Below are 21,710 nucleotides of genomic sequence, written 5' to 3' on the forward strand. Positions count from 1 at the left end.
GATTAGTACATACGTACCTCTGCTATTAAGATAGCAAATCTCATCAGTTTTTTATTGTGATTTTTTTTTTCAAGAGATCACAACAAATAAAAAGGACAGGAAGAAAACCCATATGATTAAGGAGGAAAGAGAAAGAGTATTGTGATTTTCAAACACATAAAATGGAAGCTGCAGTAGACACTATACTGTCAACAGTAAAGCATACGTCTCAAGGAAGCAGGCCTCCCTCTTTGTCCTCATTATGCTCAGGTCAATACATAGCCAATGCAAAGAGGGGAGAGTGGTACAAACCATTTATTCATTGTCAAAGTTCTGTCTTCTCTTTCCAAAAAGGGAGTACTATAAACCTAGCTATCACTGTTGTGCACATGATCGGTTACTCACTGGGATTTCCCATCACAAATCAATATTTACTGAACCTTCACCACAAGTGAAGATTGTAACTGAGCAGCTGAATAAAATATCAACAAAAGACCAAAATCTGCCCAACATCAGGCTCAATACCACATTTGAGTTTTGTTTTGTTTTTCACAACACCATGGCTCCAACATGTCTTATCTTTTCTTGACTGTAATATACTAAGCAGAATCATACACCGTCGGAAAGCAGCACATACTCACTGGCTTTCATCCATTGTGGTTCCCCATGGCTGTAGCTCCCAATGCAGGTACACATGAAGATCCTAACCAAAATATGCATAGGATTTCATCTGGCAATTAGCACTTTTTTGCACTAGCAACATCAATGGGGAAAAAATCCAAACCCCATTGTCATAAGCTACATCCTGCCTTCCTTTTCATACCATAGAGAACTCCTCCCTAAATGGACAAGTTTTTATCTTTATTTTCTTCACCAAGGATTTTTAAAAAAAAGGTAATGGGAAGACCCCTCTAAGAGTTCGTTCATATTTATTTATTTATTTATTTATTTATTTATTTATTTATTTATTTATTTATTTATTTATTTATTTGGCTTATATACCATCCAATTGTGCAATACGTACTCTCTGGACAGTAAACAACCACTTCACGTACCACTTTATTTAAAAAGCTGGTTCATTTCCACAGTTGGAGAGTTTCACCGTTTTCAATTTTCTGACTGTCCTCTATTTCTGCATCACTCTGGGAAAGCCAAAGAAATCCCAGGTTTTGGTACTGTAGCTGTGTTCTGTGCCATGTACGGCTTGAGGGAATCTCAACAGTTGGAGCCTACTCTTGTTCTGCTCCATCATGGATTCCATCATCTCAACTAAGCAACACCTTAAGCAAGAGATTACAAGGGGCAAAAAAGAGATGCTACTAGGATATCTGGAACATAGATTCAGGACCTTGGACAGTACTATAGGTCCCCGCCTAACATCTTCACATTGATTCAGGATTGATGGCAGTACTGCAGCTGCTGAGAGACTGATCCCTCATTCAGCATTGTCATGATACAGTTGATGGGGGGGTTGTAGCCTGGTTTGAGAGCCTTCTGGACATTCCATCCAGCTCATGAAGAGTCTTTTTCTACAGTTGGTGACTTTGTCTTAGGAAGCAGGAGGGGAGATTCTGAGGAAGGAATAATCCAACTCCCTCGCATTTCAGGGTCAAAACTTTAGACCAGGTGGTAAGTCTATGTGATATCACAGGACTAGGCATGGACAGAAGAACTTCTGCTATACTGACTGTGTAAACCATCATGGGAATTCTGGTAAATGGGCCCACAAGTAATATGGCAACCTGGGGGGGGGGATCCCAAACATTTCAGTGATCAGACAGAGAGCAAAATATGTCCAGAAGCTGCAACATTTGCTCCCTTACTTGCTAGAGGCTGTGTGACCTACATCACACATGACAGGTGGGAGGTTTTGCAGGCCATCAACTGCTACTGGGGCTTCTGGAAGGCAGGGAGATTTTTTCTGTACTTATGCCACCAGAACATGTACAACAAGAAGACTCACAAATTGCAGTGCTGAGGATTTACCCTTTGTCCTGCTCCAAATGGCATGCTAGGCCCACATGAACCCATTAGATCCTATCTCAGTGCTCTCCCTCACACTTGGCTTTTAATGTACTGGTGTTGCACAAATGCATCATTCACACAAACATTTGGCATAGGAACCTTAGGCATCGGTGAGGAATGAATGGATAAAGATGGCCAGGCACTTTCCCATCCTCCAGTGCAGCTCATCCTGAGATTGGTTTCTCTGCTGGGAGTCCCAGGGAAGCATAAGCATCCCTCAAAACTGTGGCTTGGCTGCCTGAGACACAGCCATCCCCCATTTATCTCATGGGTAACTTTGGTCAAAGTTTTAACTGAACAAGTCTCAACTTTTGTACTGGCTCCCATGTGAGTACAGTTTTGAAACTGAGAGGCGTTGAAGAGGAGGATCCTGACACAGGCTGATTAAAAACACACATCTCACAATGATGTTGAAGAAAGCAACAGAAGGAGCATTGTTACAGTTTTTGAAATGACAGAGATGACTAGCTGGGCCTATTTCATTATCACCCATTCCTTCACCGACCTGGAGAAGAGCTGATAAAAGACACTTGGATCCATGCAGAATCCCTGAGTCAGCAAGAGGCAAGTGAATGGAGGAGCTGCAACCACCACGTCCACCAGTGCTACGGCGACTAATAGGCAGGCTGCGATAATGGAAAGGCACGGCGAAGGTGGGAGGCAGATTGGCTCCAGCAGAAGGCATGAGGTCACCAGTAATGAGCAACTGTGAAGAAGAATGCAAATTGCATAAGGATTTATGGAGCTGTTTCTGCTCGGTGAGCAGATTCCAGATAAGTTGAGTGTTAATAAGGCAAGCAAGTTTTTCAGCTGTGCCAGCTGTTATAAAGATGCTGGCACACTTTCCGCGTGGTGCTCACAGAAGGTAAGGCTTGCCATGGCATAGCACATAAACAAGTGCACACATGTTTCTGTCTCAGCATGCGTGCACACAGCTGTTTGCTAGGAATATACACCTCTCTCTCTCTCTCTCTCTGCCCCCAACCTCAGACACACACATATCCAGCAGATTTTGCATTCAGGGAGCTGGAAGAAGAAATAAGGGAAATAGGAGGGGAAGAGGGAAATTAAGGAAGGATCAGGGCTTTGTAAAATAGTAATCTGCAGGGATGGAAAGATGGGGGGGGAGATGCCATTGACGAGGGAGGGGGGAATCAATCAATAGAGGATGCTGCATGATGCTCATGCCTTCTAACACTTACAGAACTGAGTATATGAGTATACTAAGTATATGCTCTGTATCTTCTAAGCTAGCTTGCTGCCTCCAGATGTGTGGAGGATGCTGTTCCATCCCTCGAGCCAAGCTAAGGTTCAAGTGCCAACCTGATCAGCTTCTGAATATGGAATCGAGACCATCTTGTCTTTGAGCTCAGGAAACAATGGGAAAATCCTGTTGGTGTGGTTATGCTGGCATAAACCAGACCTAGGCAACAGAAATAATTAATTTAAATGAACTAAAAGCTTCCTATCCCCTTTTTTAGGTTCTAATGCCCCTTGGGGCTCCTTTTTATCATGGAGAGACCTTTCAGAGTATCAGGATGTTGGGGGGGGGAGAGAGAGAGACTTTAAAAATCACCACCAGATCACCACTTCTTGATTTAAGACCACTGTCAGCAATCCAGTGGCAATTTTTGATTATTAAAGAGTCCCCACCCCTGAGGTTTCTGACTTCCCTAGAGCAGAAGGAAAAATCTTTAGGGAAACTTGGAATCTAAAAGAGGGGAAGAGGATAGGAAGGTTTTAATTTATTTAAATTTCCACTGCCCAGATCTAGGTCTGTACTGGAGGTAGGTGGAGGGATATCACATCGTTCATATCACATAGCTCAAGGAGACGTGATAATGCCCAAAACAGGGTGAAGTCACAAGAAACAGAAGGTTTGGGACCTTGGTACTTGTTGAGGCATACCTCTCTAAGATCTTCTATCCAGACCCCTCATTCATCTCAGACTTCATTGTTGCAAGTGGACACCCTGAGAAAGGTCCAGAAAAAACCCACCAGGAACTGGGCCTTCTCAGTGATGGTCACAACACTGCAGAATTCACTGCCTGATGATGTACACCAAGCAGTCTCACTTCTATCCTTCAGGAAGCAGGCCAAAACTGCTATTCAAAGAGGTGTTCAGGAACATCCTCCCCATGTAAGAGATTCCCTGACCCATCTTGTATTTTTTTTCCTTTGTTCTTTAGCTGTCATCATCCGGGTATGTGTGTTCTGTTATTTTAAGCTCATGTTTGGTTTCTTTATTGTCGCTGTGGTGAATAATGTTAGATTTACATTGTGTTTGTGTTTGATTTTTGTAAACTGCCAAAAGTAATGGCCAATAAAGAAAGAAAGAAAGTAGTAAAGGTTTTCCTTACATGTGGAGAACTGGGCAATCTATTTCCTACCTTCGTTTAGCCCTACTTGAAAGGTCCAGCTCCTCATGTCCTTCAAACTGTGGGAAGGACAGTGGGGGTTGGGTGTGCTAAATCCTCCCCCCCCCCGTGTCCCCCTCTCCTATTATCCAAGAGCTACCTGAAAACCTCTGTCCAGGGGGCCTTTTGCACTTGTATAGTCTTTTCCACATGCCTTACATTTTGCAAGTTAAACACTGTATATAATAAAAAGCAAAGAGATTTCCAGAGAGAAGTACAAATACAGGTGCTGTCTTGGGTCTCATATATTTATGAACAACTTACATCAAGGAAATTGGAAACCGCAAGTCCTCTTTAGTCATATAAAGATGCTGTGTGTTCTTACTGCCAACGTACTCGGAGTGAATCCAACCAAGCAAGTACTAAAGGCCATTGGGCCTATTCCTTGGCAAGGCAGCAGCGAAGGAATCATTTTTCTCTGCCATGGCTGCATCTGCACAGAGTCATCCAGCAGAACTTTCCCAAATGCCCAAGGGACTATTACGTGCTGGCCCAGAAGTACAGGGCCCTCAACAGACTGATTTTTTGGGGGGTGACATATGGTGACATATTGCAGGTCAAAGTGCTCTGCTCTGCTCTGATTTGGATGCTATAGTCCTGTGACTGGAATTTTGGCCCCTGCATGTCCTCAATTAATGGATAAGTTTCAGATATTTTCAGCCTGAGTATGTGGACAGGAACCTTGAAGAGATGAGAGCCACTACATGTGTATTAGATCCTTGCTCTTCCTGGCTTATATAATGTAGTTAGTTACTGAGGCAAGGCTTGCCTGAAGATAAAGGTCTTTGCTTGCTTGTGGAAGGACAGCAAAGATGGGGCCCATCTGGCCTTCTGTGGGAGGGAGTTCCAAAATCTGGGAGCAGCAAGAGAGAAAGCTCTGTCCTGTGTCCACATCGGATGCACCTGTGGGATCAAGAGAAAGGCCTCCCTTGATGATCTTAGTGCCCAGGCAGGTTAATAGAGGGAAATGGAATCTTTTAAACAGCTTGGACCCAATTCATGTAGGGCTTTATAGGTTAAAACCAGCATTTTGAATTGTGGCCAGAAACTGATCGGCAGCCAGTGGAGCTGCTGTAACAAGAGGGTTATATGATCCCTGTAACCAGCCTCAGTTAGCAATCTGGCTGCTGCATTTTGGACCTGTTGAGGTTTCCTGACATTTTCCATTGGCAGCCCCACATAGAGCCTGTGACAGTAAATCCAGCCAGGAAGCAACTAGAATGTGTGTCATAGTGGCCAGATCAGAAGAAATGAATGTCACTGGGACATTAGTTTTAATTATGCAAATGCACTCCTGGCCACTGCTGAGACCTGGGCATCCAGGCTCAGGGATGAATCCAGGAGCACCTCCAAACCCATCCAGTACAGGCTGCATCCCTGTTCCTTGATCTGTCCTTTGACTGTCTTCTCTGCAACTCCGTCTTCTCTAACCCTGGCACCCTTCTAGACTGTCTCTCTGAGATAGCACTTGGAAGTACTGTACTATGATGGTTCCAGTCCTTTCTGGATAATCCTTCAAAAGGTTGTGCTGGGGGACTCCTGTTCAACACTCTGGACTATGTGGGTCATTCATAGTTCTGTTTTGTCTCTCATGTTATTTAACATATATATGAAACCACCAGGAGAGGTTGTCCAGAGTTTGGGGGTTTGGTGTCAGCAGTATGCAGATGACACCAAACTCTATGTCTTCTTTCTAATTCCAAAGAAGCTGTTTCAGTTCTAAATCAACACCTTGTGTCAGTAATGAGGGCAAGTAAACTGAAGCCCAATCCAGGAAAGACAGAGGTGTTTCAGGTCAGTCAAGAGACAGATCATTGAATAGGGCTTCAGCCTGTGCTGGATGGGATTACACACTCTGAAGACATCCTGGATGGGTTCACTGAGGCTATGTGCCCAGATCTAGGCTCTGGTCAGAAATACATTGGCACATTTAAAACTAGTATGTCAGCTATGCCTATTCCTTGTAATGTCGGATATGGCCATCATGACATCCCATTTGGATCACTGTAACAGGCACCATGCAGGGCTACTTTTAGAAAGTGTTCTGACATTTCAACAAGTACAAAATACTGTGGCTAATTACAGGGATCACAGGATCATCAAACTTGATGAATTTCAAATCAGAATGAATCACCATTTTTTTTCCTGATTTGTGCCCCTCTTTAATTGCTACTAGTTGTTTTTATGTACCAGTTTTAAAATTAAACCAGATGAATGAATGAATGAATGAATGAATGAATGAATGAATGAATGAATGAATGAATGGGTGTCCCATAAGAATGTGTTTGGCCACTTCACAAACAAATTCTAAACTAGACAAACTAGATAGGAAGAGAAAAGAGATGCAATAATGAGATGCAATTTTCCCTTGCATTTATGACTACAGAATACAAAAGAGAAGCGGTAGTGATTGAGGTCTCATTTCCCTTTGGTCAGTCCAACCATTGGGAAGAACATATTGCAGCACCCAGATTGTCTCTGGAATCTCCCTTTTCAAAGCCAGCAATTGCAAGCTTCTGGCATAAATTTAAAATGTTTTTCTTCACCCAGCCTTTCCTGGATGAGTTTTGTTGATCAAATATAGCACTGGTTACTCTTTTAGCTCCGCGTACAAAGAGTGACTAATTTAAAATCTTTTCTGTATTGTTTCCCGCTCCTCGTCTTGATATGTGACAGTATTCTTTTTTGTATATGCTTTTGTTAAGCAGTGTACAAAACTGTAAAATAAATAAATGGGATGAATGTCTGAGCTGAAAGCCAGTAGGAGTGGTGAAGGATTAGGAATCGCTATATATTTGAACTCAGATTTTGTCACAACCAGGAGTAATGATCTTGGATCCCCTTGTCCATGGAAGGGACACATGCAAGTTATTCTTCTCAATGTCTGAAAAAGTCTAGTTGTCTGCCACACAGAGACATAGGGCACCAATTCTCCCTGCCTATTTGCTCTGTAAACAAGCAAACCAAAACCCAGAAGATCCCACACATCTTTGTACAAGATTATATGTAATGTATGTGTGAATCAGTCACTCCAGACATCTCTCATAGGCTATCTGAGGGATGTCCTGGCCCCAGGGCCACAGGAGGGTGAAGAAAGGGAAATGGAGGTCTCAGGTAGGAGGAGAAGGTACATCTAGACAAGAGGTCAGAGTCCGAGTCCAGCTGGCAGGAGCCCAATATAAGGGAGAAGGAGGAGGAAGACTCATCTCTTTTCACATGAATCAAAAGAAAGAAGTGGGGAAAGGAAGAAGAAAAGCTAGACCTAATTTTAATTGTAATTAAATTTAATTGTAATTTAATTTTAATTATTTTAATTGTATTTTAATAGTATTATCTTTTTATTGTGTTTTAATTGTTGTAAGCTGCCCAGAGACCTTTGGGTATAGGCGGCATATAAGTTAAATAAATAAATAAATAAATAAATAAATAAATAAATAAATAAATAAATAAATAAATAAATAAATAAATAAATAAATAAATAAATAAATAAATAAATGCTTTGGGGGGGGTTGGTTTTTTGTTTGTTTGGTTTGGTTTGGTTTGGTTTCTTGCCTTGAGAGAGGATGACTGGGTGGTTGTCCTTGGACAGGAGTCTGGGTCCAAGTGCAAGTAGCCAAGGGAGAAGGACACGGTGAAGACATGCCAGTCTTTAGCCTGCTGTCAAGACTTGCCCCCTCCCAGATGTTGTGAAAACTGTGTCAACCGGTGGGGCACCGAGACTTCACTCTAATCCAAACGAAGGGCTGGAGGAGGAAGCACCAGAAGGAGTACCAGAGGTGTCAGCAGGGAGGATTTGGGAGACCCAGACACCTGTGAGCAGTCGTCAGTACAAGCCTTGCTTGAAGGGATTAAATTGGCTTGAGGGCTGTTTTGAAGACTCAGCACTACCAACAGACTGTTGGGAAGTCTGAACCCAGTGAACAAAACTGAGGTTTGGGCAAAGGCTGGACCTGACAGAGGACCAGCAAAGCTAACTCAGCCCCCCTGCACCATGGCAGAAAGGAGTGCTGCCAGTGTCCAACCTTTTCTTGCATACTGTTTCCCTACATTATATAAATCCAGTTCTAGCAGCTCTGCAATTTCATGGACGCTGTGACCAAGGAAGGCCTTCCTGCCGTCACCACCCCAGGTCAGGGCAGCAATCCTCACAGTGTGCTAATAGAGGTTCCATCACACAAACTTTTTTCTTCAGTCAGATAACTTGTAGCCTCAACCAGTCACAAACTTGCAAACTACCCATCTACCAATCTGTATGAACCCCCCACCCAAATGGGCAGATGCAGTGGCTTTTGCATACAATTTCCATTTGGTCTTGGTTGCTGTTACCATTTCATCGCTATATGATTTTTGCTACTGGAAGCTCCAGTTCTGATAGATAAAAGAAGATCATTGTCTCTCCCATCTTATCAGTAGTAGTGCCTTTCCACAAGACTGGAGCTCCTCCTCTTTTCCCTAAATTATTCAAAATGCCTGAGATATACATTTTTGAACCACATTAGAAATGTTACTAGAGCAGCAACTGGTAACTACCTGTCGGTTTTGATCTTCTGTCCACTTTCCTAGGAGAAAGTCATTAAGGAGACTCTCATGATGCATGCCTGCTTTTGAAAAAGGACCGCCATTCCACTGCTCGTCACCGAGCATCTCAGTGCATCCCCTATCTACCCCAGCTATGTACAGATGATCATCAGCCCACATTTATACCGATCTTGTCTGATTCTAGAAGGTAAATAGGGTTGGGCCTGGCTGCTACTTAGATGGGAGAACATAAGAGAATAACTTCTCCAGGTAAGGTTGGGAAAGAATGCTGCTTGAAGGCCTAGAAAGGCACTGCCTATCAGAGCTGACAACCGCAAGCTGCATGGACCAAAGGTGTAACTCAGTGTAAGGCAACTTCCTATGTTTACATCTTGTTAATGGAAAGTGGGTGACAGGTTTGCCCTCTATGTGACATTCACCCAAGGGAGAGCACTGAAAAGAGGAGTGCAGGGGAAGAGCGATGCTCATGAAACATATCTCCACCATTTTGACTCAGCACTAGAATATGCATAACTATGTATAGCATATTCATAATACTTTCAATCCTCAGATTTAACTACCACCCTCATTATAGGGGCTGAGAGACAGAGGCTATAAACAAAGATTTCTTTTCTTGTCTTTGTTTCGTTTTCCTTTTCTTTCTGCAACCGTTTCCATTCCTTTTCAGCAAAAGAGAACATACTGAGCTCTCAGCGTGTGCCAATCTGATGGTCCATTTGTCACTTTTCTTCTCCATTTTTGGACAAATTCACAGCCGTCCTTCTGTATCTATTCCCTACCATAACAATAATAATGATGAAATTACAGCAGGAGGCAGGAAACCCTCTGGTTTCATTGAATCCTTCCCTGGAGTAACTCCACAAATGCCCATAGAATAATAACAGGTGCTGAAATTGGCCCGACAAATTGTCTTAACAACCCAACCAATTAATTAGCAACTATCTATCCTGGAGATCTCTCTTGGCATCTAAGCGTGTAAGATTCATGCATATCAGACCCGATGTAAGTGTTTCTGAGGCTGTCCCCATCATTAGATGCCAAAAGATAGCATCTAATTATTACGACAGCAAACATTAGACTCAAATTCCTCTACACATTGTGTACATAGCCCAAAACTGACAAAATGAATCTGAGAGCTGTATCCTCCTAATCCACAAACTAATCCACAAACTTCAGAGATTTAAGCAGGTGCATTCTAATCACAGGCTCAGCGTAGTCCTATTTAAAATGCAAAGTGGGTCATTCTATTCTCTAAGGCAGGATATAGCCACATCTATATAAACATCAGACAGGAGGGGCTGGAGCTCAGTGGGAGAAGGTATGTTTTGCATATCAAGATTGCAAGTTCCACCAGTTTCAGCAACTAAGTTAAATGGGCCAAGCAGAGGTGATAAGAAAAGCCTCTCCTTGAAATCCAAGAAGACCTGTTGTTTGGACAGATGCAGAGAACTGCTGGCTTTCCAGATGTTTGGGGTGACAAAATATCCACGATCCCCTCTCATTGGCCATGATGGATGGGGTTGATTGGGCTTGTGGCTGAAAGTACTGGAGGGCCAAACATTCCCTGCTCCTAGATTAGAATATACTGGATCAGATGGACCCAGACCTACCTTACAATAAGGCATACTCTGACATTTCTACACATGAAGTGACAGCGAGTGAAGGATCATGGATTTGAAGGCAGCCCATATAAAACCACCCTGCAATGGAAAACTAGCACAGCAGAGTATCCAAAAAGAACATTTACTCCGTGCTACCTGGATCAATATTGTGTTCGATGGCTATTTAGGATTTGGGTACCTAATTCTGCTACAAATGCCTAGCCTTCATTGTGGAATGTGGAGTTGGACCAGAGTGGGCCATAACATTTCTGAAGAGCTAATTCAATATGCTGTCAGGCGATCTCTGGTCTAGTGCTTCTTGTATCTATTGATTGAAGATATTTACAGGAATCTCTTTTGCTGCGAGGTTAATCTATTCAACTTAATTTGGGACTTATAAGACTGGATTCTGTTCAGTCAATGCACTTTACAGTGCACACAGCCTTATTAGCTTAAGGACTTGTTCAAGGTCGTGATGCTTGCCCCAGAGCAGCACCCCTGCCATTCAAGTTGCATGAAGGCTGAACAGGGCCCTTCGGGAGCAGTTCAATGTGACCGAGATGCTCAGTGATGAGCAGTGGAGCGGTGGTACGTTTTTCAAAGCAGGCATGCATCACGAGAGTTTCCATAACTTCTCTCTCCTAGGAAATTCCAAGGGCCGTATTCAGTGGTATGATTCCAGTAGCAATGGTTGTACGCTACTGTTTGTACACTACTTCACTATTGGTTGTACATTTGTAGTGTTAGGTCAAGAGCAATATCCACTATATAGACACATCTGGCTGAACAATTATAAAGCAGTGTCCCAATAGTTGTACATGTACCTGGTAGTGAAACTGATTGCATCACATCTATAGCAACTGTGTATATACTTACAATGACAATAAATTATATTATATTATTATTATTTCCACAAGTCTTTGAGCAACAGTGAAATCCAAAATTCTTCCATTGCTTCTAACACAGTGAAATGTTCCTGGAGAAGTCAACATTTCTCTATTTTCTTCATTTCCCCCTAATTTTTAATCAGGATCAGAGCCAGCATGTATCTTAATACCATCTGCAAGGGAAGGACAATGACAGAATAATATTCTCTCTATCCTGCTTGTTGCTTATGGGCTTCCCACAGGGACCTAGGTGGCCACAAGTTGTATTTTCAGAGGGTTTTTTGTGTATAGCGATGTGGAGAATGGAGCAGGAGTAACCTATTATTCCCTGTCCCATTATCCCTGTGCCCCACAATCATACTCACAATCCTCCACACTGTGAGCTAACATTGGAAAAAGCAGAAACCTACCATTGTCTATTGTGCAGAGTTTTTGACTGGCCACGGTGGGGCAGGATGCTGAGTTAGCTAGACTTTTGTCCTTGTCCAATAAGGCTTTTCTCGTGTTTTCAAGTTATTTTCTTTGTTCTGATTTTAATCTTACTGAATTTATTTGGGGGGTGGTTAAATATTGAAGTCAGTATTTATCTTACAAAAACATTTTCCCCCCCTGGGCCTGGAGAAGATCACTATCTTGGCAAGATAGTGAAACAACCTGAGTGACGATTCAGTCTGAGATATTATTTTTGCTTTAATGCTGCTACAGCCTAGGTCCTGGATTTAAAATCTACGTTGCACTATTTTCGTAAAGCAGTGCTGCCAAATGGCATGTCATGGTTGGAATGAATTCTAACTGTAATTAATCAAACTGCTTTGAAACCAGTTATGTCATTTTAAAATGCATATTTGTCTATTATGCTTAAATTGCACACTGGATTTTGGAAAGCTGTGTTGGCTCCCAACAGATACCCCTCTATATACTTATTAGGCTCACACATGCACAGTTAGCTGGCCTTTGGCTTTTGGCCTTTCATTCATACACATTTTTTTTGGCCCACAGCTCTCATTAGCCTCACTAAACATGACCAATGGTAAAGGGTCATGGAAGCTGTAGGCTTAATATTCTGACGGGCCAAAGATTCCCCATAGCAAATACTGAACTGTGGCTATAATCCAGGCAAAAGCATAAGTCTGCAAATCCCTGTAAGCATGGATCTGAACATTCTGGCTAAATCGGCAGCATTGTCAGAAGCATGTACAGGTTTTCTTATGTCTACACCCTGGTTCAGTTCAAATGCTGATTCAGCATATCAGATCAGGACCTGACTGAGTTTGGAGTGATCCGGACCTGCTCAATTGGGATCCCAAGTCTAAACCACAATTTGAAAACCCGAAGCTTTCAACTGAACAGAGAAACTCAAACAGGTATAATCTTGGAGCAGGTTGTCTTTTCCCATGGAAGTTGGCATTGTGGCACACCACAAAGAGACGATTCCTTGTGCCAAATTAGAGACATGAGTAGTAGAGGCTCCTCTACTACTAATATGCAGCTCCTTAAATTGCTGTGCTGACCATCTCCAAGGTATGCTAACATTTAGCAGGAATGCTTCCCCACAGGCAAAGTAGAATGGGAAAAAGAACAAGCCAGAGAACTCACACAATATTCTTTTTCTGTGGACAATGCACAACAGGGTTCAGCCAGTGGCACAGTACATGCAAGTCCCCTGTGGTTAATGTCAGCAAGATTTTCCCCCATAATCCAAAAGAGTGTGGAAGAGTGGAAAATAAAACTGGAATGTTATTCTAGTCAGATGGGACAGATAAATGGCATTGGGCTGTCTTGCTGAGACGTCACCGCTCTGATCTGTCCTTAAAAATATTGATTTTTCTGCCTGGAATGGCTCCTGGAATGCTGTTCTTTAGGGAATTTTGTGGCTGGTTGCATCTGCCCCCTCTAGTGCAATGGAACAGGTGAATGGTGTTGTGCTGTTCTACTCAGAAGTCACTGTTCTGGGGTGTTTTTCACAACATTGATTTTCTGTCCAGGATGGGTCTGGAAAATTATTCCTGGGGTCATTTTGTGGCTGGTGGCATCAGTCCCCTCTATTTAGAAGAGACAAGTGAATTTTGTTGGGCTGTCCTGCTTGGAAGTCTCTGTTCTGATCTGTTTTTCACAATATTGGATTTCTGCCCAGAACACACACTGCAATGTTGTTCCTGGGATTGATTTGTGGCTGGCTGCATCCGTTTCATCTAGTCACATGTGTATCATGAATTTGCTTTGGTTCTACTGTTTAAAAGTTGCCATTCCAGGCCATTGTGTTCTGTTCCATCGGGCTTGAGAGCAAATAAATAAATAAATAAATAAATAAATAAATAAATAAATAAATAAATAAATAAATAAATAAATAAATAAATAAATAAATAAATAAATAAATATTGGGTTTGAGGTCTAAAATATTGTTGTGACAGCTATCCAATGGAATGCTCAAGTGAACTCACACAAGGACCCTACCCATGCTTGCTCTGATTACAGATGGCTGGGGACATCCTTTCCATTTGGAGGTGAAGTTGTAAGTTGGGAAAGCCCAGCTGGCCTCACACATAATCTCACACCACTTCAGCAACTTTTTATATGGTATTATCTGTTCCTCCACCCCCTTTTTTTTCTTTGCTCAACAAGGGCTGTTGACTTCAATCTGGTCCACCACAGATCAACACAGACCATCAAGCACATTACATTATACAGTCTTCCTTTCTCAGATGCCTCTATCAGTGTTGTATTTTGAGGAGAGATTCATGAGTACAAATCCCTCATTGGAGAACCCCAATGGCACCCACCATTCTGTCCCTAATAGTTTTCTTCTAGAATAACCCATTGGGGATTTAGAACAATAAATCTATAGGACAGGATAATCAGGCTTGAGATGACCTATAGCTGATAAGAGAAGAAGGCTGGGAATCCTTAAGGAGGGAACAAGCTCGTTCAGTGAGACTTTAATAGAGAGATTCACTGTTCACATTGGCATGAAAATCCTGCTCCTAGCCAGAGAGTGTCAACTTGTGCCCAGCTCCATTGACCTTCACCTTTCTCATGGGTAAGTAACGTGTTTCAACATTTTTCACTTTCCTTCACCTTTCTGCCCCAGCACTGGGGTCACTTCATTTTCTTATTTGGACTAGCACAGAAGGCTTAACTAAGACATGCTGAAGCTCTAAGTTATGTCCATCTTCTGACTCTCCATAGCATTAGGAAGCTATGTTCTTTAGTTTATATGACCTGAGCAGAGAAGTTAATGGCAGGAGATTTTGGAGAGCATTAATTCATAGGATAGCCGGTAAAACAGAGTTGACAGCATATAACAACGTAATATATGAGAGAAAGAGAGAGACAGTATTGTTAAATTATGAACCAATCATCCAAAGCTTTTGTAATGATATGTTACAGTAAAATGGTGCCTCACATCGGAAAATCTGGTCTGTGAACAAAGTACCACCACTTGATCATGTGTGATGGGAATGGTCTCACTGCAGTTGTCTACGGGATTAAGGTAATTGCCTATAAGATATTAGAATTGTAGTTGTTTACAGCATTCATTCATTAACCGAAACTGACATGTCTGCAATAGAGGTGGCCACAAAATGAGCCAAGAAGCCAAAGCCTGTACAAATTGTACTGTTTCATAGTTCATTTTGGAACACTTCAGGTAATGCTGAGAATGAAACAAAACCCTAAACTATCATCAGTGTTGGCTATTCATATGCATCATTTTTGGGGCGTATTATCCCTGGCTAGACAGCCAGTGCCACTAGAGGACACGTTCTTTGGACTGATTGTCAGATCATATAGCTAATCATGGAGCCCCAAGTCCGCTCTCTGGGAATAGTTGGTTGCACGAGCCACACCCTGGGCAGCTCAGCTGATGGTTTCACTTTTGCAGCAGCTAACATGAGAAACGGATGCTTAGTTAATTGGTCCATTTGTCGCTTTTCTCCCTCTTCACACATCTCTCTCCTTTCTGTTCCCTCCCCAGTCTACCTCATGATGAGCAACACTCTGTCTCAGGATCCCTCACATGAACCACTCATTTAATTTCTCCCAAGCCAGATGCTAAAAGAGCACTTTCCTGGTAGAACCTGGCTTGGGGGGGGGGGAAGGGGGTCTATAACTTGGATGTCCCAAATCCTATACAGTGGTGCCTCAATTTATGAACTTAATCTGTCCCAGAAGATGTTCGTATGTTGAAATGTTTTTAAGTTGAAGCACCATTTCCCATTAAAATGCATGGGAACGGGATTAATCCATTCCAGTACCAATAAAAATACAAATAAAATACTGCAAGCCCCATAGGAATGCGCTGGGGCTGCAAAAAATAAATAAATAAATAAATCCAAAAATAAACATTGGAGCAAGTCCCACACTGGGACTGCAAAAAAAATCATCAAAAAACAAACAACAGAGCACAGAAACATAACCCCCCCCGCCCAAAACCACCCTGCAAAACCACCCAAAACAGTTTTTTTAAAGCAAAAAATAGAACTTTACCTCACCTGTCTGAAGCCTCCTCTGATTGCACTCACTTTTCATCCGGGCTCAGACTCCTGGGCTTCCACCGCCACTGCCGCTGCTGGGAGGCGAGCTGCTGGACTATCCCAACTGGGCTCAACCTCACGGGCTTCCACTGCCACTGTAACCACCACTGTCAGGAGGTGAGTTTCTGGACCATCCCAGCTGGGCTCAGCCTCCTGCCAGCAGTGGTCACAGCAGCAGTGGAATCCCAGGAGGCTGAGCCCAGCCAGGATGGACCGTCGGCTCACCTCCTGGTGGCGGCAGTCACAGCAGCGGCAGAAGCCCAGGAGGCTGAGCAGGGCCGGGATAGTCTGGTGGCTCAGCTCCTGCCGCCGGCAGCAGCAGCAGAAGCCCGGGAGGCTGAGGATGGCCAGGATGGTCTGGCTGCTTGCCTCCCGGCAGGGGGTGGTGGCAGCGGAAGCCTGGGAGGCTGAGCCTCTCTTTTCCTAACCATTGGGGTGAAAGAGCTACAAAGAAGCAGACTCTTCGCCACCAACGGTTTGAATTTCCCACCTTTTTCCCCTACCTTTTTCTATTCGTACGTTGAAGCTCCGTTCACAAGTAGAAACAAAATTTTGCAACCGGAGCTGTTTGTAAGTCAAAATGTTCGTAGGTAAGGGCGTTCATAAGTCAAGGCACCACTGTATTTTCCAAACTTGATTGGGGTAGAGAAGAGAGTCAACTGAAGACACTGTGAGTTTGGCATCCCTAACTCACACAGGAGCCATCCTACCTCCCCTGGAATTCCTGAATCACACAAACCACGAAATGCTCCATTTCAGTGGAAAGTTCATGGAAGTTCATGGTTCATGAATAGCAGTAAACCATGAACCATCACAAACCACCATTTTCCTAGTTTGTGCCCATCTCTAGTCTGTAACCAACTAGTGTTTCTTCCTTCACCCTACTAATATTAAAATTCTCAGACTTTTTATCTGTTCAAGATTCTTATCCATAACAGTAAAAATAAGATTTTCAAGAGGCATGCTTGTTCTAGCAATAAGAGAGGGCATTTCTTTAAAATAAATTAAAAATTGAATTCTAAATGGCTTTGCTTTTTCTCTAGTATCTGTTCAAATGTTCACTTAGTTTGAAAGTGATGTATCTCAGTTCAGGGATGTGTGATCTTTCAGAAACACTCTAGTCACCCCTTGCTATTGATTTTGATAGGTAGGTTTGATGGGAGTTGCACTCCAACAACTATCCCATTTATATATCATGGGGGCTTCATAAGGAAGACTATAGGCATGTCCAGCCTCCAATGCTACACAGCCACTGCCGGCTGAGTTCCCTGGCACAAACTCTGTGGGCTCAACTTCAGGTTTTAAATATATGGGCACTTTATTTACAGTTGTGCTACAGCCTTGCAGAATCTCTGCAACCTTGGAAGATGCAGGTTGAGGATCATACACCAGTCCTTGAGCATCCTCTTCATGTCTTCCTCAGAGCACAACATTGTTCAGCCACATATGAAATAGTGGATGATACGCCTGAACAGTCCACTGCACATTTCATGAAGAATGGTCAGGAACAGTGAAGCCCATTTTCATTGTTGACATTATACTGAGGGAGACAGAAACATGGCAATGCATCAATAGATATGGCTATTGTTGGTACAACAGGAGACTGAGATTTAAGAGCATCCTCTCCCCCTAATTCTCAGAGGTCAACACAAAATACCTAAGAAAGCAATTATTCAGATTTGTATTATGTTGCCATGAAAGAGGTATGCAGTTCTACATGGGGTTTATGAGTTATAGTTAACAAAACAATTCCATGTACTGTATGTCTATTGAGTCCCATTGAGTTCAATGAGATTTACTTCCAGGTAAATTGCAAAGGATTGTAGCCTATCAACCCTTAATTAAAAGCATGTGCTGCACAGCAATAATTAAATTTTAAATTGGGAAAACAGCTATTTACTTAGTATATTCCAAACATGTGGTGCTAATCTATGCCAAGGCAAAAAAAATCTGAAAAAAAAGCAGTGGGTAGCTTTGTACTCCCCCCCCCACTTTTTTTTGCCTTGCTTTTCAAGGAGCCATTCAAATCTTAGAATATCTAGGGCTGACAATTCTGTAATAGATGGTAATTAAACCTAATGCATAAAAGACCCAATTGCCACAAATTCCATTCACTTGTGTAACTTCATGGTTGATCTGTGTATGCTGTTAACTAATTAAACCTTTCAATAGAGCAGGTGTCCTATTGCCACAGATTTTCTGTAACAATTCAATTCAACCCAAGTTGAACTTCCACAAATGTTGGATAAGCACAGACTTTGAAGTGGAAGATGCAGCTCAAGATGATGCAAAACTTGCAAGTCAAAAATAATTTCACTGATTCCCCATAAAATGGGACAGGATAATTTAAAGTGCTGTATTCTTGCTTGGGGGCCTCCAAATGACTGTGCATTTCCACATGGGTTTCTTATATATGTTTCTCTCTTTTTTTCTTGTTTCTTGGCATGGGTTACTTCCAGTCACAGATCCAGCTTTTAAAAGCTGGAGGCTTCATGAAAGGGGTGGAGGCATGAGTTGTTAATCACCCCTGCCTTGCCACATGACAGGAAAGAATTCAGCGGGTATGGTGCTTAGCAATGTTCAACTCTGCACTGCACAGGCTGGCTGCAGTCACATTACATTGATGATTTATATAGTGCCACTGTGGGTATGGTACTAAGTGCTTGCTGCCCAAGAAGCCAGGTCTTGATTCAGAGGACTTCCAAAAATGAAATACACGCCAGAAGCTCCCCATCCCTCTCAGATCTTGGAAAAGATTTTTATTTAGATTTAAATTCCCAGAATCCCATTGACAGCACGAGTACCAGTGATTTTTCCAAGCTGATGGGTGAGGACAAGGAAAGAAGAGGACACATATACATCTGAGGAATCCATTTCTTCTGATGGTCTAGGTTTAGGATGCACTTCCACAGTTTGTTTGCTGGAAATCTCATTCATATAGATGGCTGCAGGCACACCTGAGAAAGACGAGAGCCCACATGTAAAAAATGTTCATATGCTTGCTTTAAATCCATACAAGACATAGTTTGAACACTACCTTGGTTGATGGGAGAGAGCATGAACACAAATATGCACCCAGTTGGAAACAGTAAGCCACAAAAGAAAAGGATGTTGTTCCATATAAAAATGGTTGAACAAGGCATGAACCTGACATGGAAGTAGGAAAGGGAATATGGCCACAGACGCTAATTGTAGATGTCCTCATCCCCACAAGAAGTGAGGGGAGAGAAGAAGTGAAGTGCTGAACAATTGTTTCAGTTGCATATACTTTGGCTTTGTTATATGCTGGATTACACAGGACAAGGAACCAGGAGGGATAACCAATGTTTTTGGATCATCTCTGTGAAAAAGATCATGATTAAAGTCCTAGAAGACGCTGGGTGTCCACTGAATTGAAAGAGAAACCTATGCATTGTAGAACAGCTTTCTCAACAGGTACCATTAGAAGGGCAGAGGAAATCAGGAAACTGGTAGTTGACTTATCACAGCCGCAGCCAGGAAGTGTACACAGTTCACATCTGATACTAGTAATCTCATTGTCAGGGTTGCAGATACAGAAGAGTTTTCCATATAATTCAGGTTGTGAGATAAGTCAGTAAGATATAAGGAAACACCATTTTCCATTTCATGCTATGAGACAATAGCATCGCTTTGCCACTATAGAAGACATTTAAAAAGCCATTTTCTTGAAGTGGAATTTATAGCAAAAACAGGCCTATTTACTGAAGCCATTATGTGGATAGATATTTGCCCAAATGTTTTAAATGTCCTAAGGATCGGTCCCAGTTTCTTTGGTCTCCTCGCAGAGGGTGATGCAACTGAAGAATGAGATGTGGTGATGCCAAATCTGTAAAGCATTCAGGGTTGCATTATGGGTGCTGAAGTGATACCATTGAATGGCACCTGCCAATGCTTGTAAGTATGCATTGGGAGAGGTGGTTGGGTGAGTCCTCTGTGCTTTTGACTTGTGGAAACTCTATGAATTAGTGGCCCTCCAAAAGCCCTATTATTAACAGCCTTGCTCAGGTCTTGCAAACTCGAGGCTGTGTATTCCTTCCTGAGTCATACAGTTTTCGCCCTTATAAACGGCTTGGGCCCTGGATACCTGAAGGACCACGTCCTTCCATATGAACCCACCCGGCAGTTAAGATCTAACCAGGGGGCCCTTTTGAAAGAGCCATCCCTGAAGGAGATAAGAGGGATGGCTTGTAGACAAAGGGCCTTTTCGGCAGCTGCCCCCAGACTATGGAATGCCCTCCCAACTGAGATTCGTCTGATGCCGACGCTGATGACATTTCAGTGCCAGGTCAAAACTTTCCTGTTCCAAAAGGCTTTTAATTGAAATAATATCAGAAATTTTTAGAGTATATATTTTTAATTGCATTTTAATTATTTTGCCCTTTTATTTTGCCTTTTTATTGTATTTAAAATGTTGTAAGCCACCCAGAGACCTTCGGGTAGTGTGGGCGGCATGTAAATTAAATAAATGAATAAATGAATAAATGAATAAATGAATAATAATAATAATAATAATAATAATAATAATAATAATAATAATAATAATAATAATTATTATTATTATTATTATTATTATTATTATTATTATTATTATTATTATTATTATTATTATTATTATTATTATTATTATTATTATTATTATTTATTTATTTATTTATTTATTTATTTATTTATTTATTTATTTATTTATTTATTTATTTATTTATTTATTTATTATTCCAGTATAGGGCTCTTGCACATTCCAAGGTTTAGCAACTTAGCAAAAATCCTATGATAAGGTCTGTTATTACAAATGCTATGGTGAAAAATGAGATACCTGTGTACAAATTTCTGCTTTACCTTGATCTAGAATTTAGTTGCTCCAGAAGTAGTTAAATGCTCTGCCTGAGTTCCGTTAGCAAAGTAACTTCTTGCTTGTCTTGCAGAGAAACCGAAACATTATTCGACTTGTCCTGTGAGATTACAAGGTATTTTTCAGCAATTTGGACCATTAGATTCAGTAAATGAACTTCTCGAAATTACTATGTATTGACACAATAAATAAATTTTGAAAGAAAGGATCATAATAATTGAACAAGGAATGATTGAAATACATGAGAATGTGGTATAGCATTTGTTATGCTGGAGCACTGCACGCTGCTCTTCCCAAATTATATGAACCTGTCTCCTCATTTTTAAGTTAGAATAAATTCTTTAAAAAATGAACTGTCAAATGCACTTTCTATGTGGAATGTTTATGTATTTATTCATTGATTTTGCTGAGAACTGGATTAAGGGCAGGATAGTACACTGGGGTATAAGAGATCAAAATGAACAACAACCTGACAATTGTTTTAAAGGGGCGGGGAGAGAGATTTGCCTCTGGCTTTTTAAAGATTTCTAAGTACAATTGGAAAGGAATGTGTAAACCACAAATTTTAACTATTCACAGACTTGCATATGAGTTTACTTATTTTTGTTGCTTTACCAATATTCTGGTGGAAAAGAGTGATGCTTTACGCCTGAATTTTGATGCTTTACCACTGAAGTTTGAGGTTTGTGATGTGGCCACATAATCAGAAGCATTAAGAGATTATTAAGAACAAAAGAAACCAAACAAAAACCAAACACTAGACCTATAAATCACTAAACACGTTGAGCCCTCAGTATGTGGCAGAACACCTACTCCCAACAGGGACTGCTAGTCCTACACAGTCTTCACAAGCTGTCTGC

At 41.8% G+C, this 21,710-nt stretch overlaps 1 long non-coding RNA gene across 1 annotated transcript; it reads right to left on the bottom strand.

Moving 5' to 3' along the window:
* Positions 1-17,641: 17,641 nt before the first annotated feature.
* Positions 17,642-21,037, bottom strand: LOC144588031 (uncharacterized). Its single transcript, XR_013543337.1, has 2 exons — positions 20,838-21,037; positions 17,642-18,937 (listed from the first exon to the last, which is right to left on the bottom strand). It is a non-coding gene; the product is annotated as an uncharacterized LOC144588031 (long non-coding RNA).
* Positions 21,038-21,710: the final 673 nt, after the last annotated feature.

The sequence above is a fragment of the Pogona vitticeps genome, chromosome 3 (assembly GCF_051106095.1).
Source record: "Pogona vitticeps strain Pit_001003342236 chromosome 3, PviZW2.1, whole genome shotgun sequence".
Lineage (NCBI taxonomy): Eukaryota > Metazoa > Chordata > Lepidosauria > Squamata > Agamidae > Pogona > Pogona vitticeps.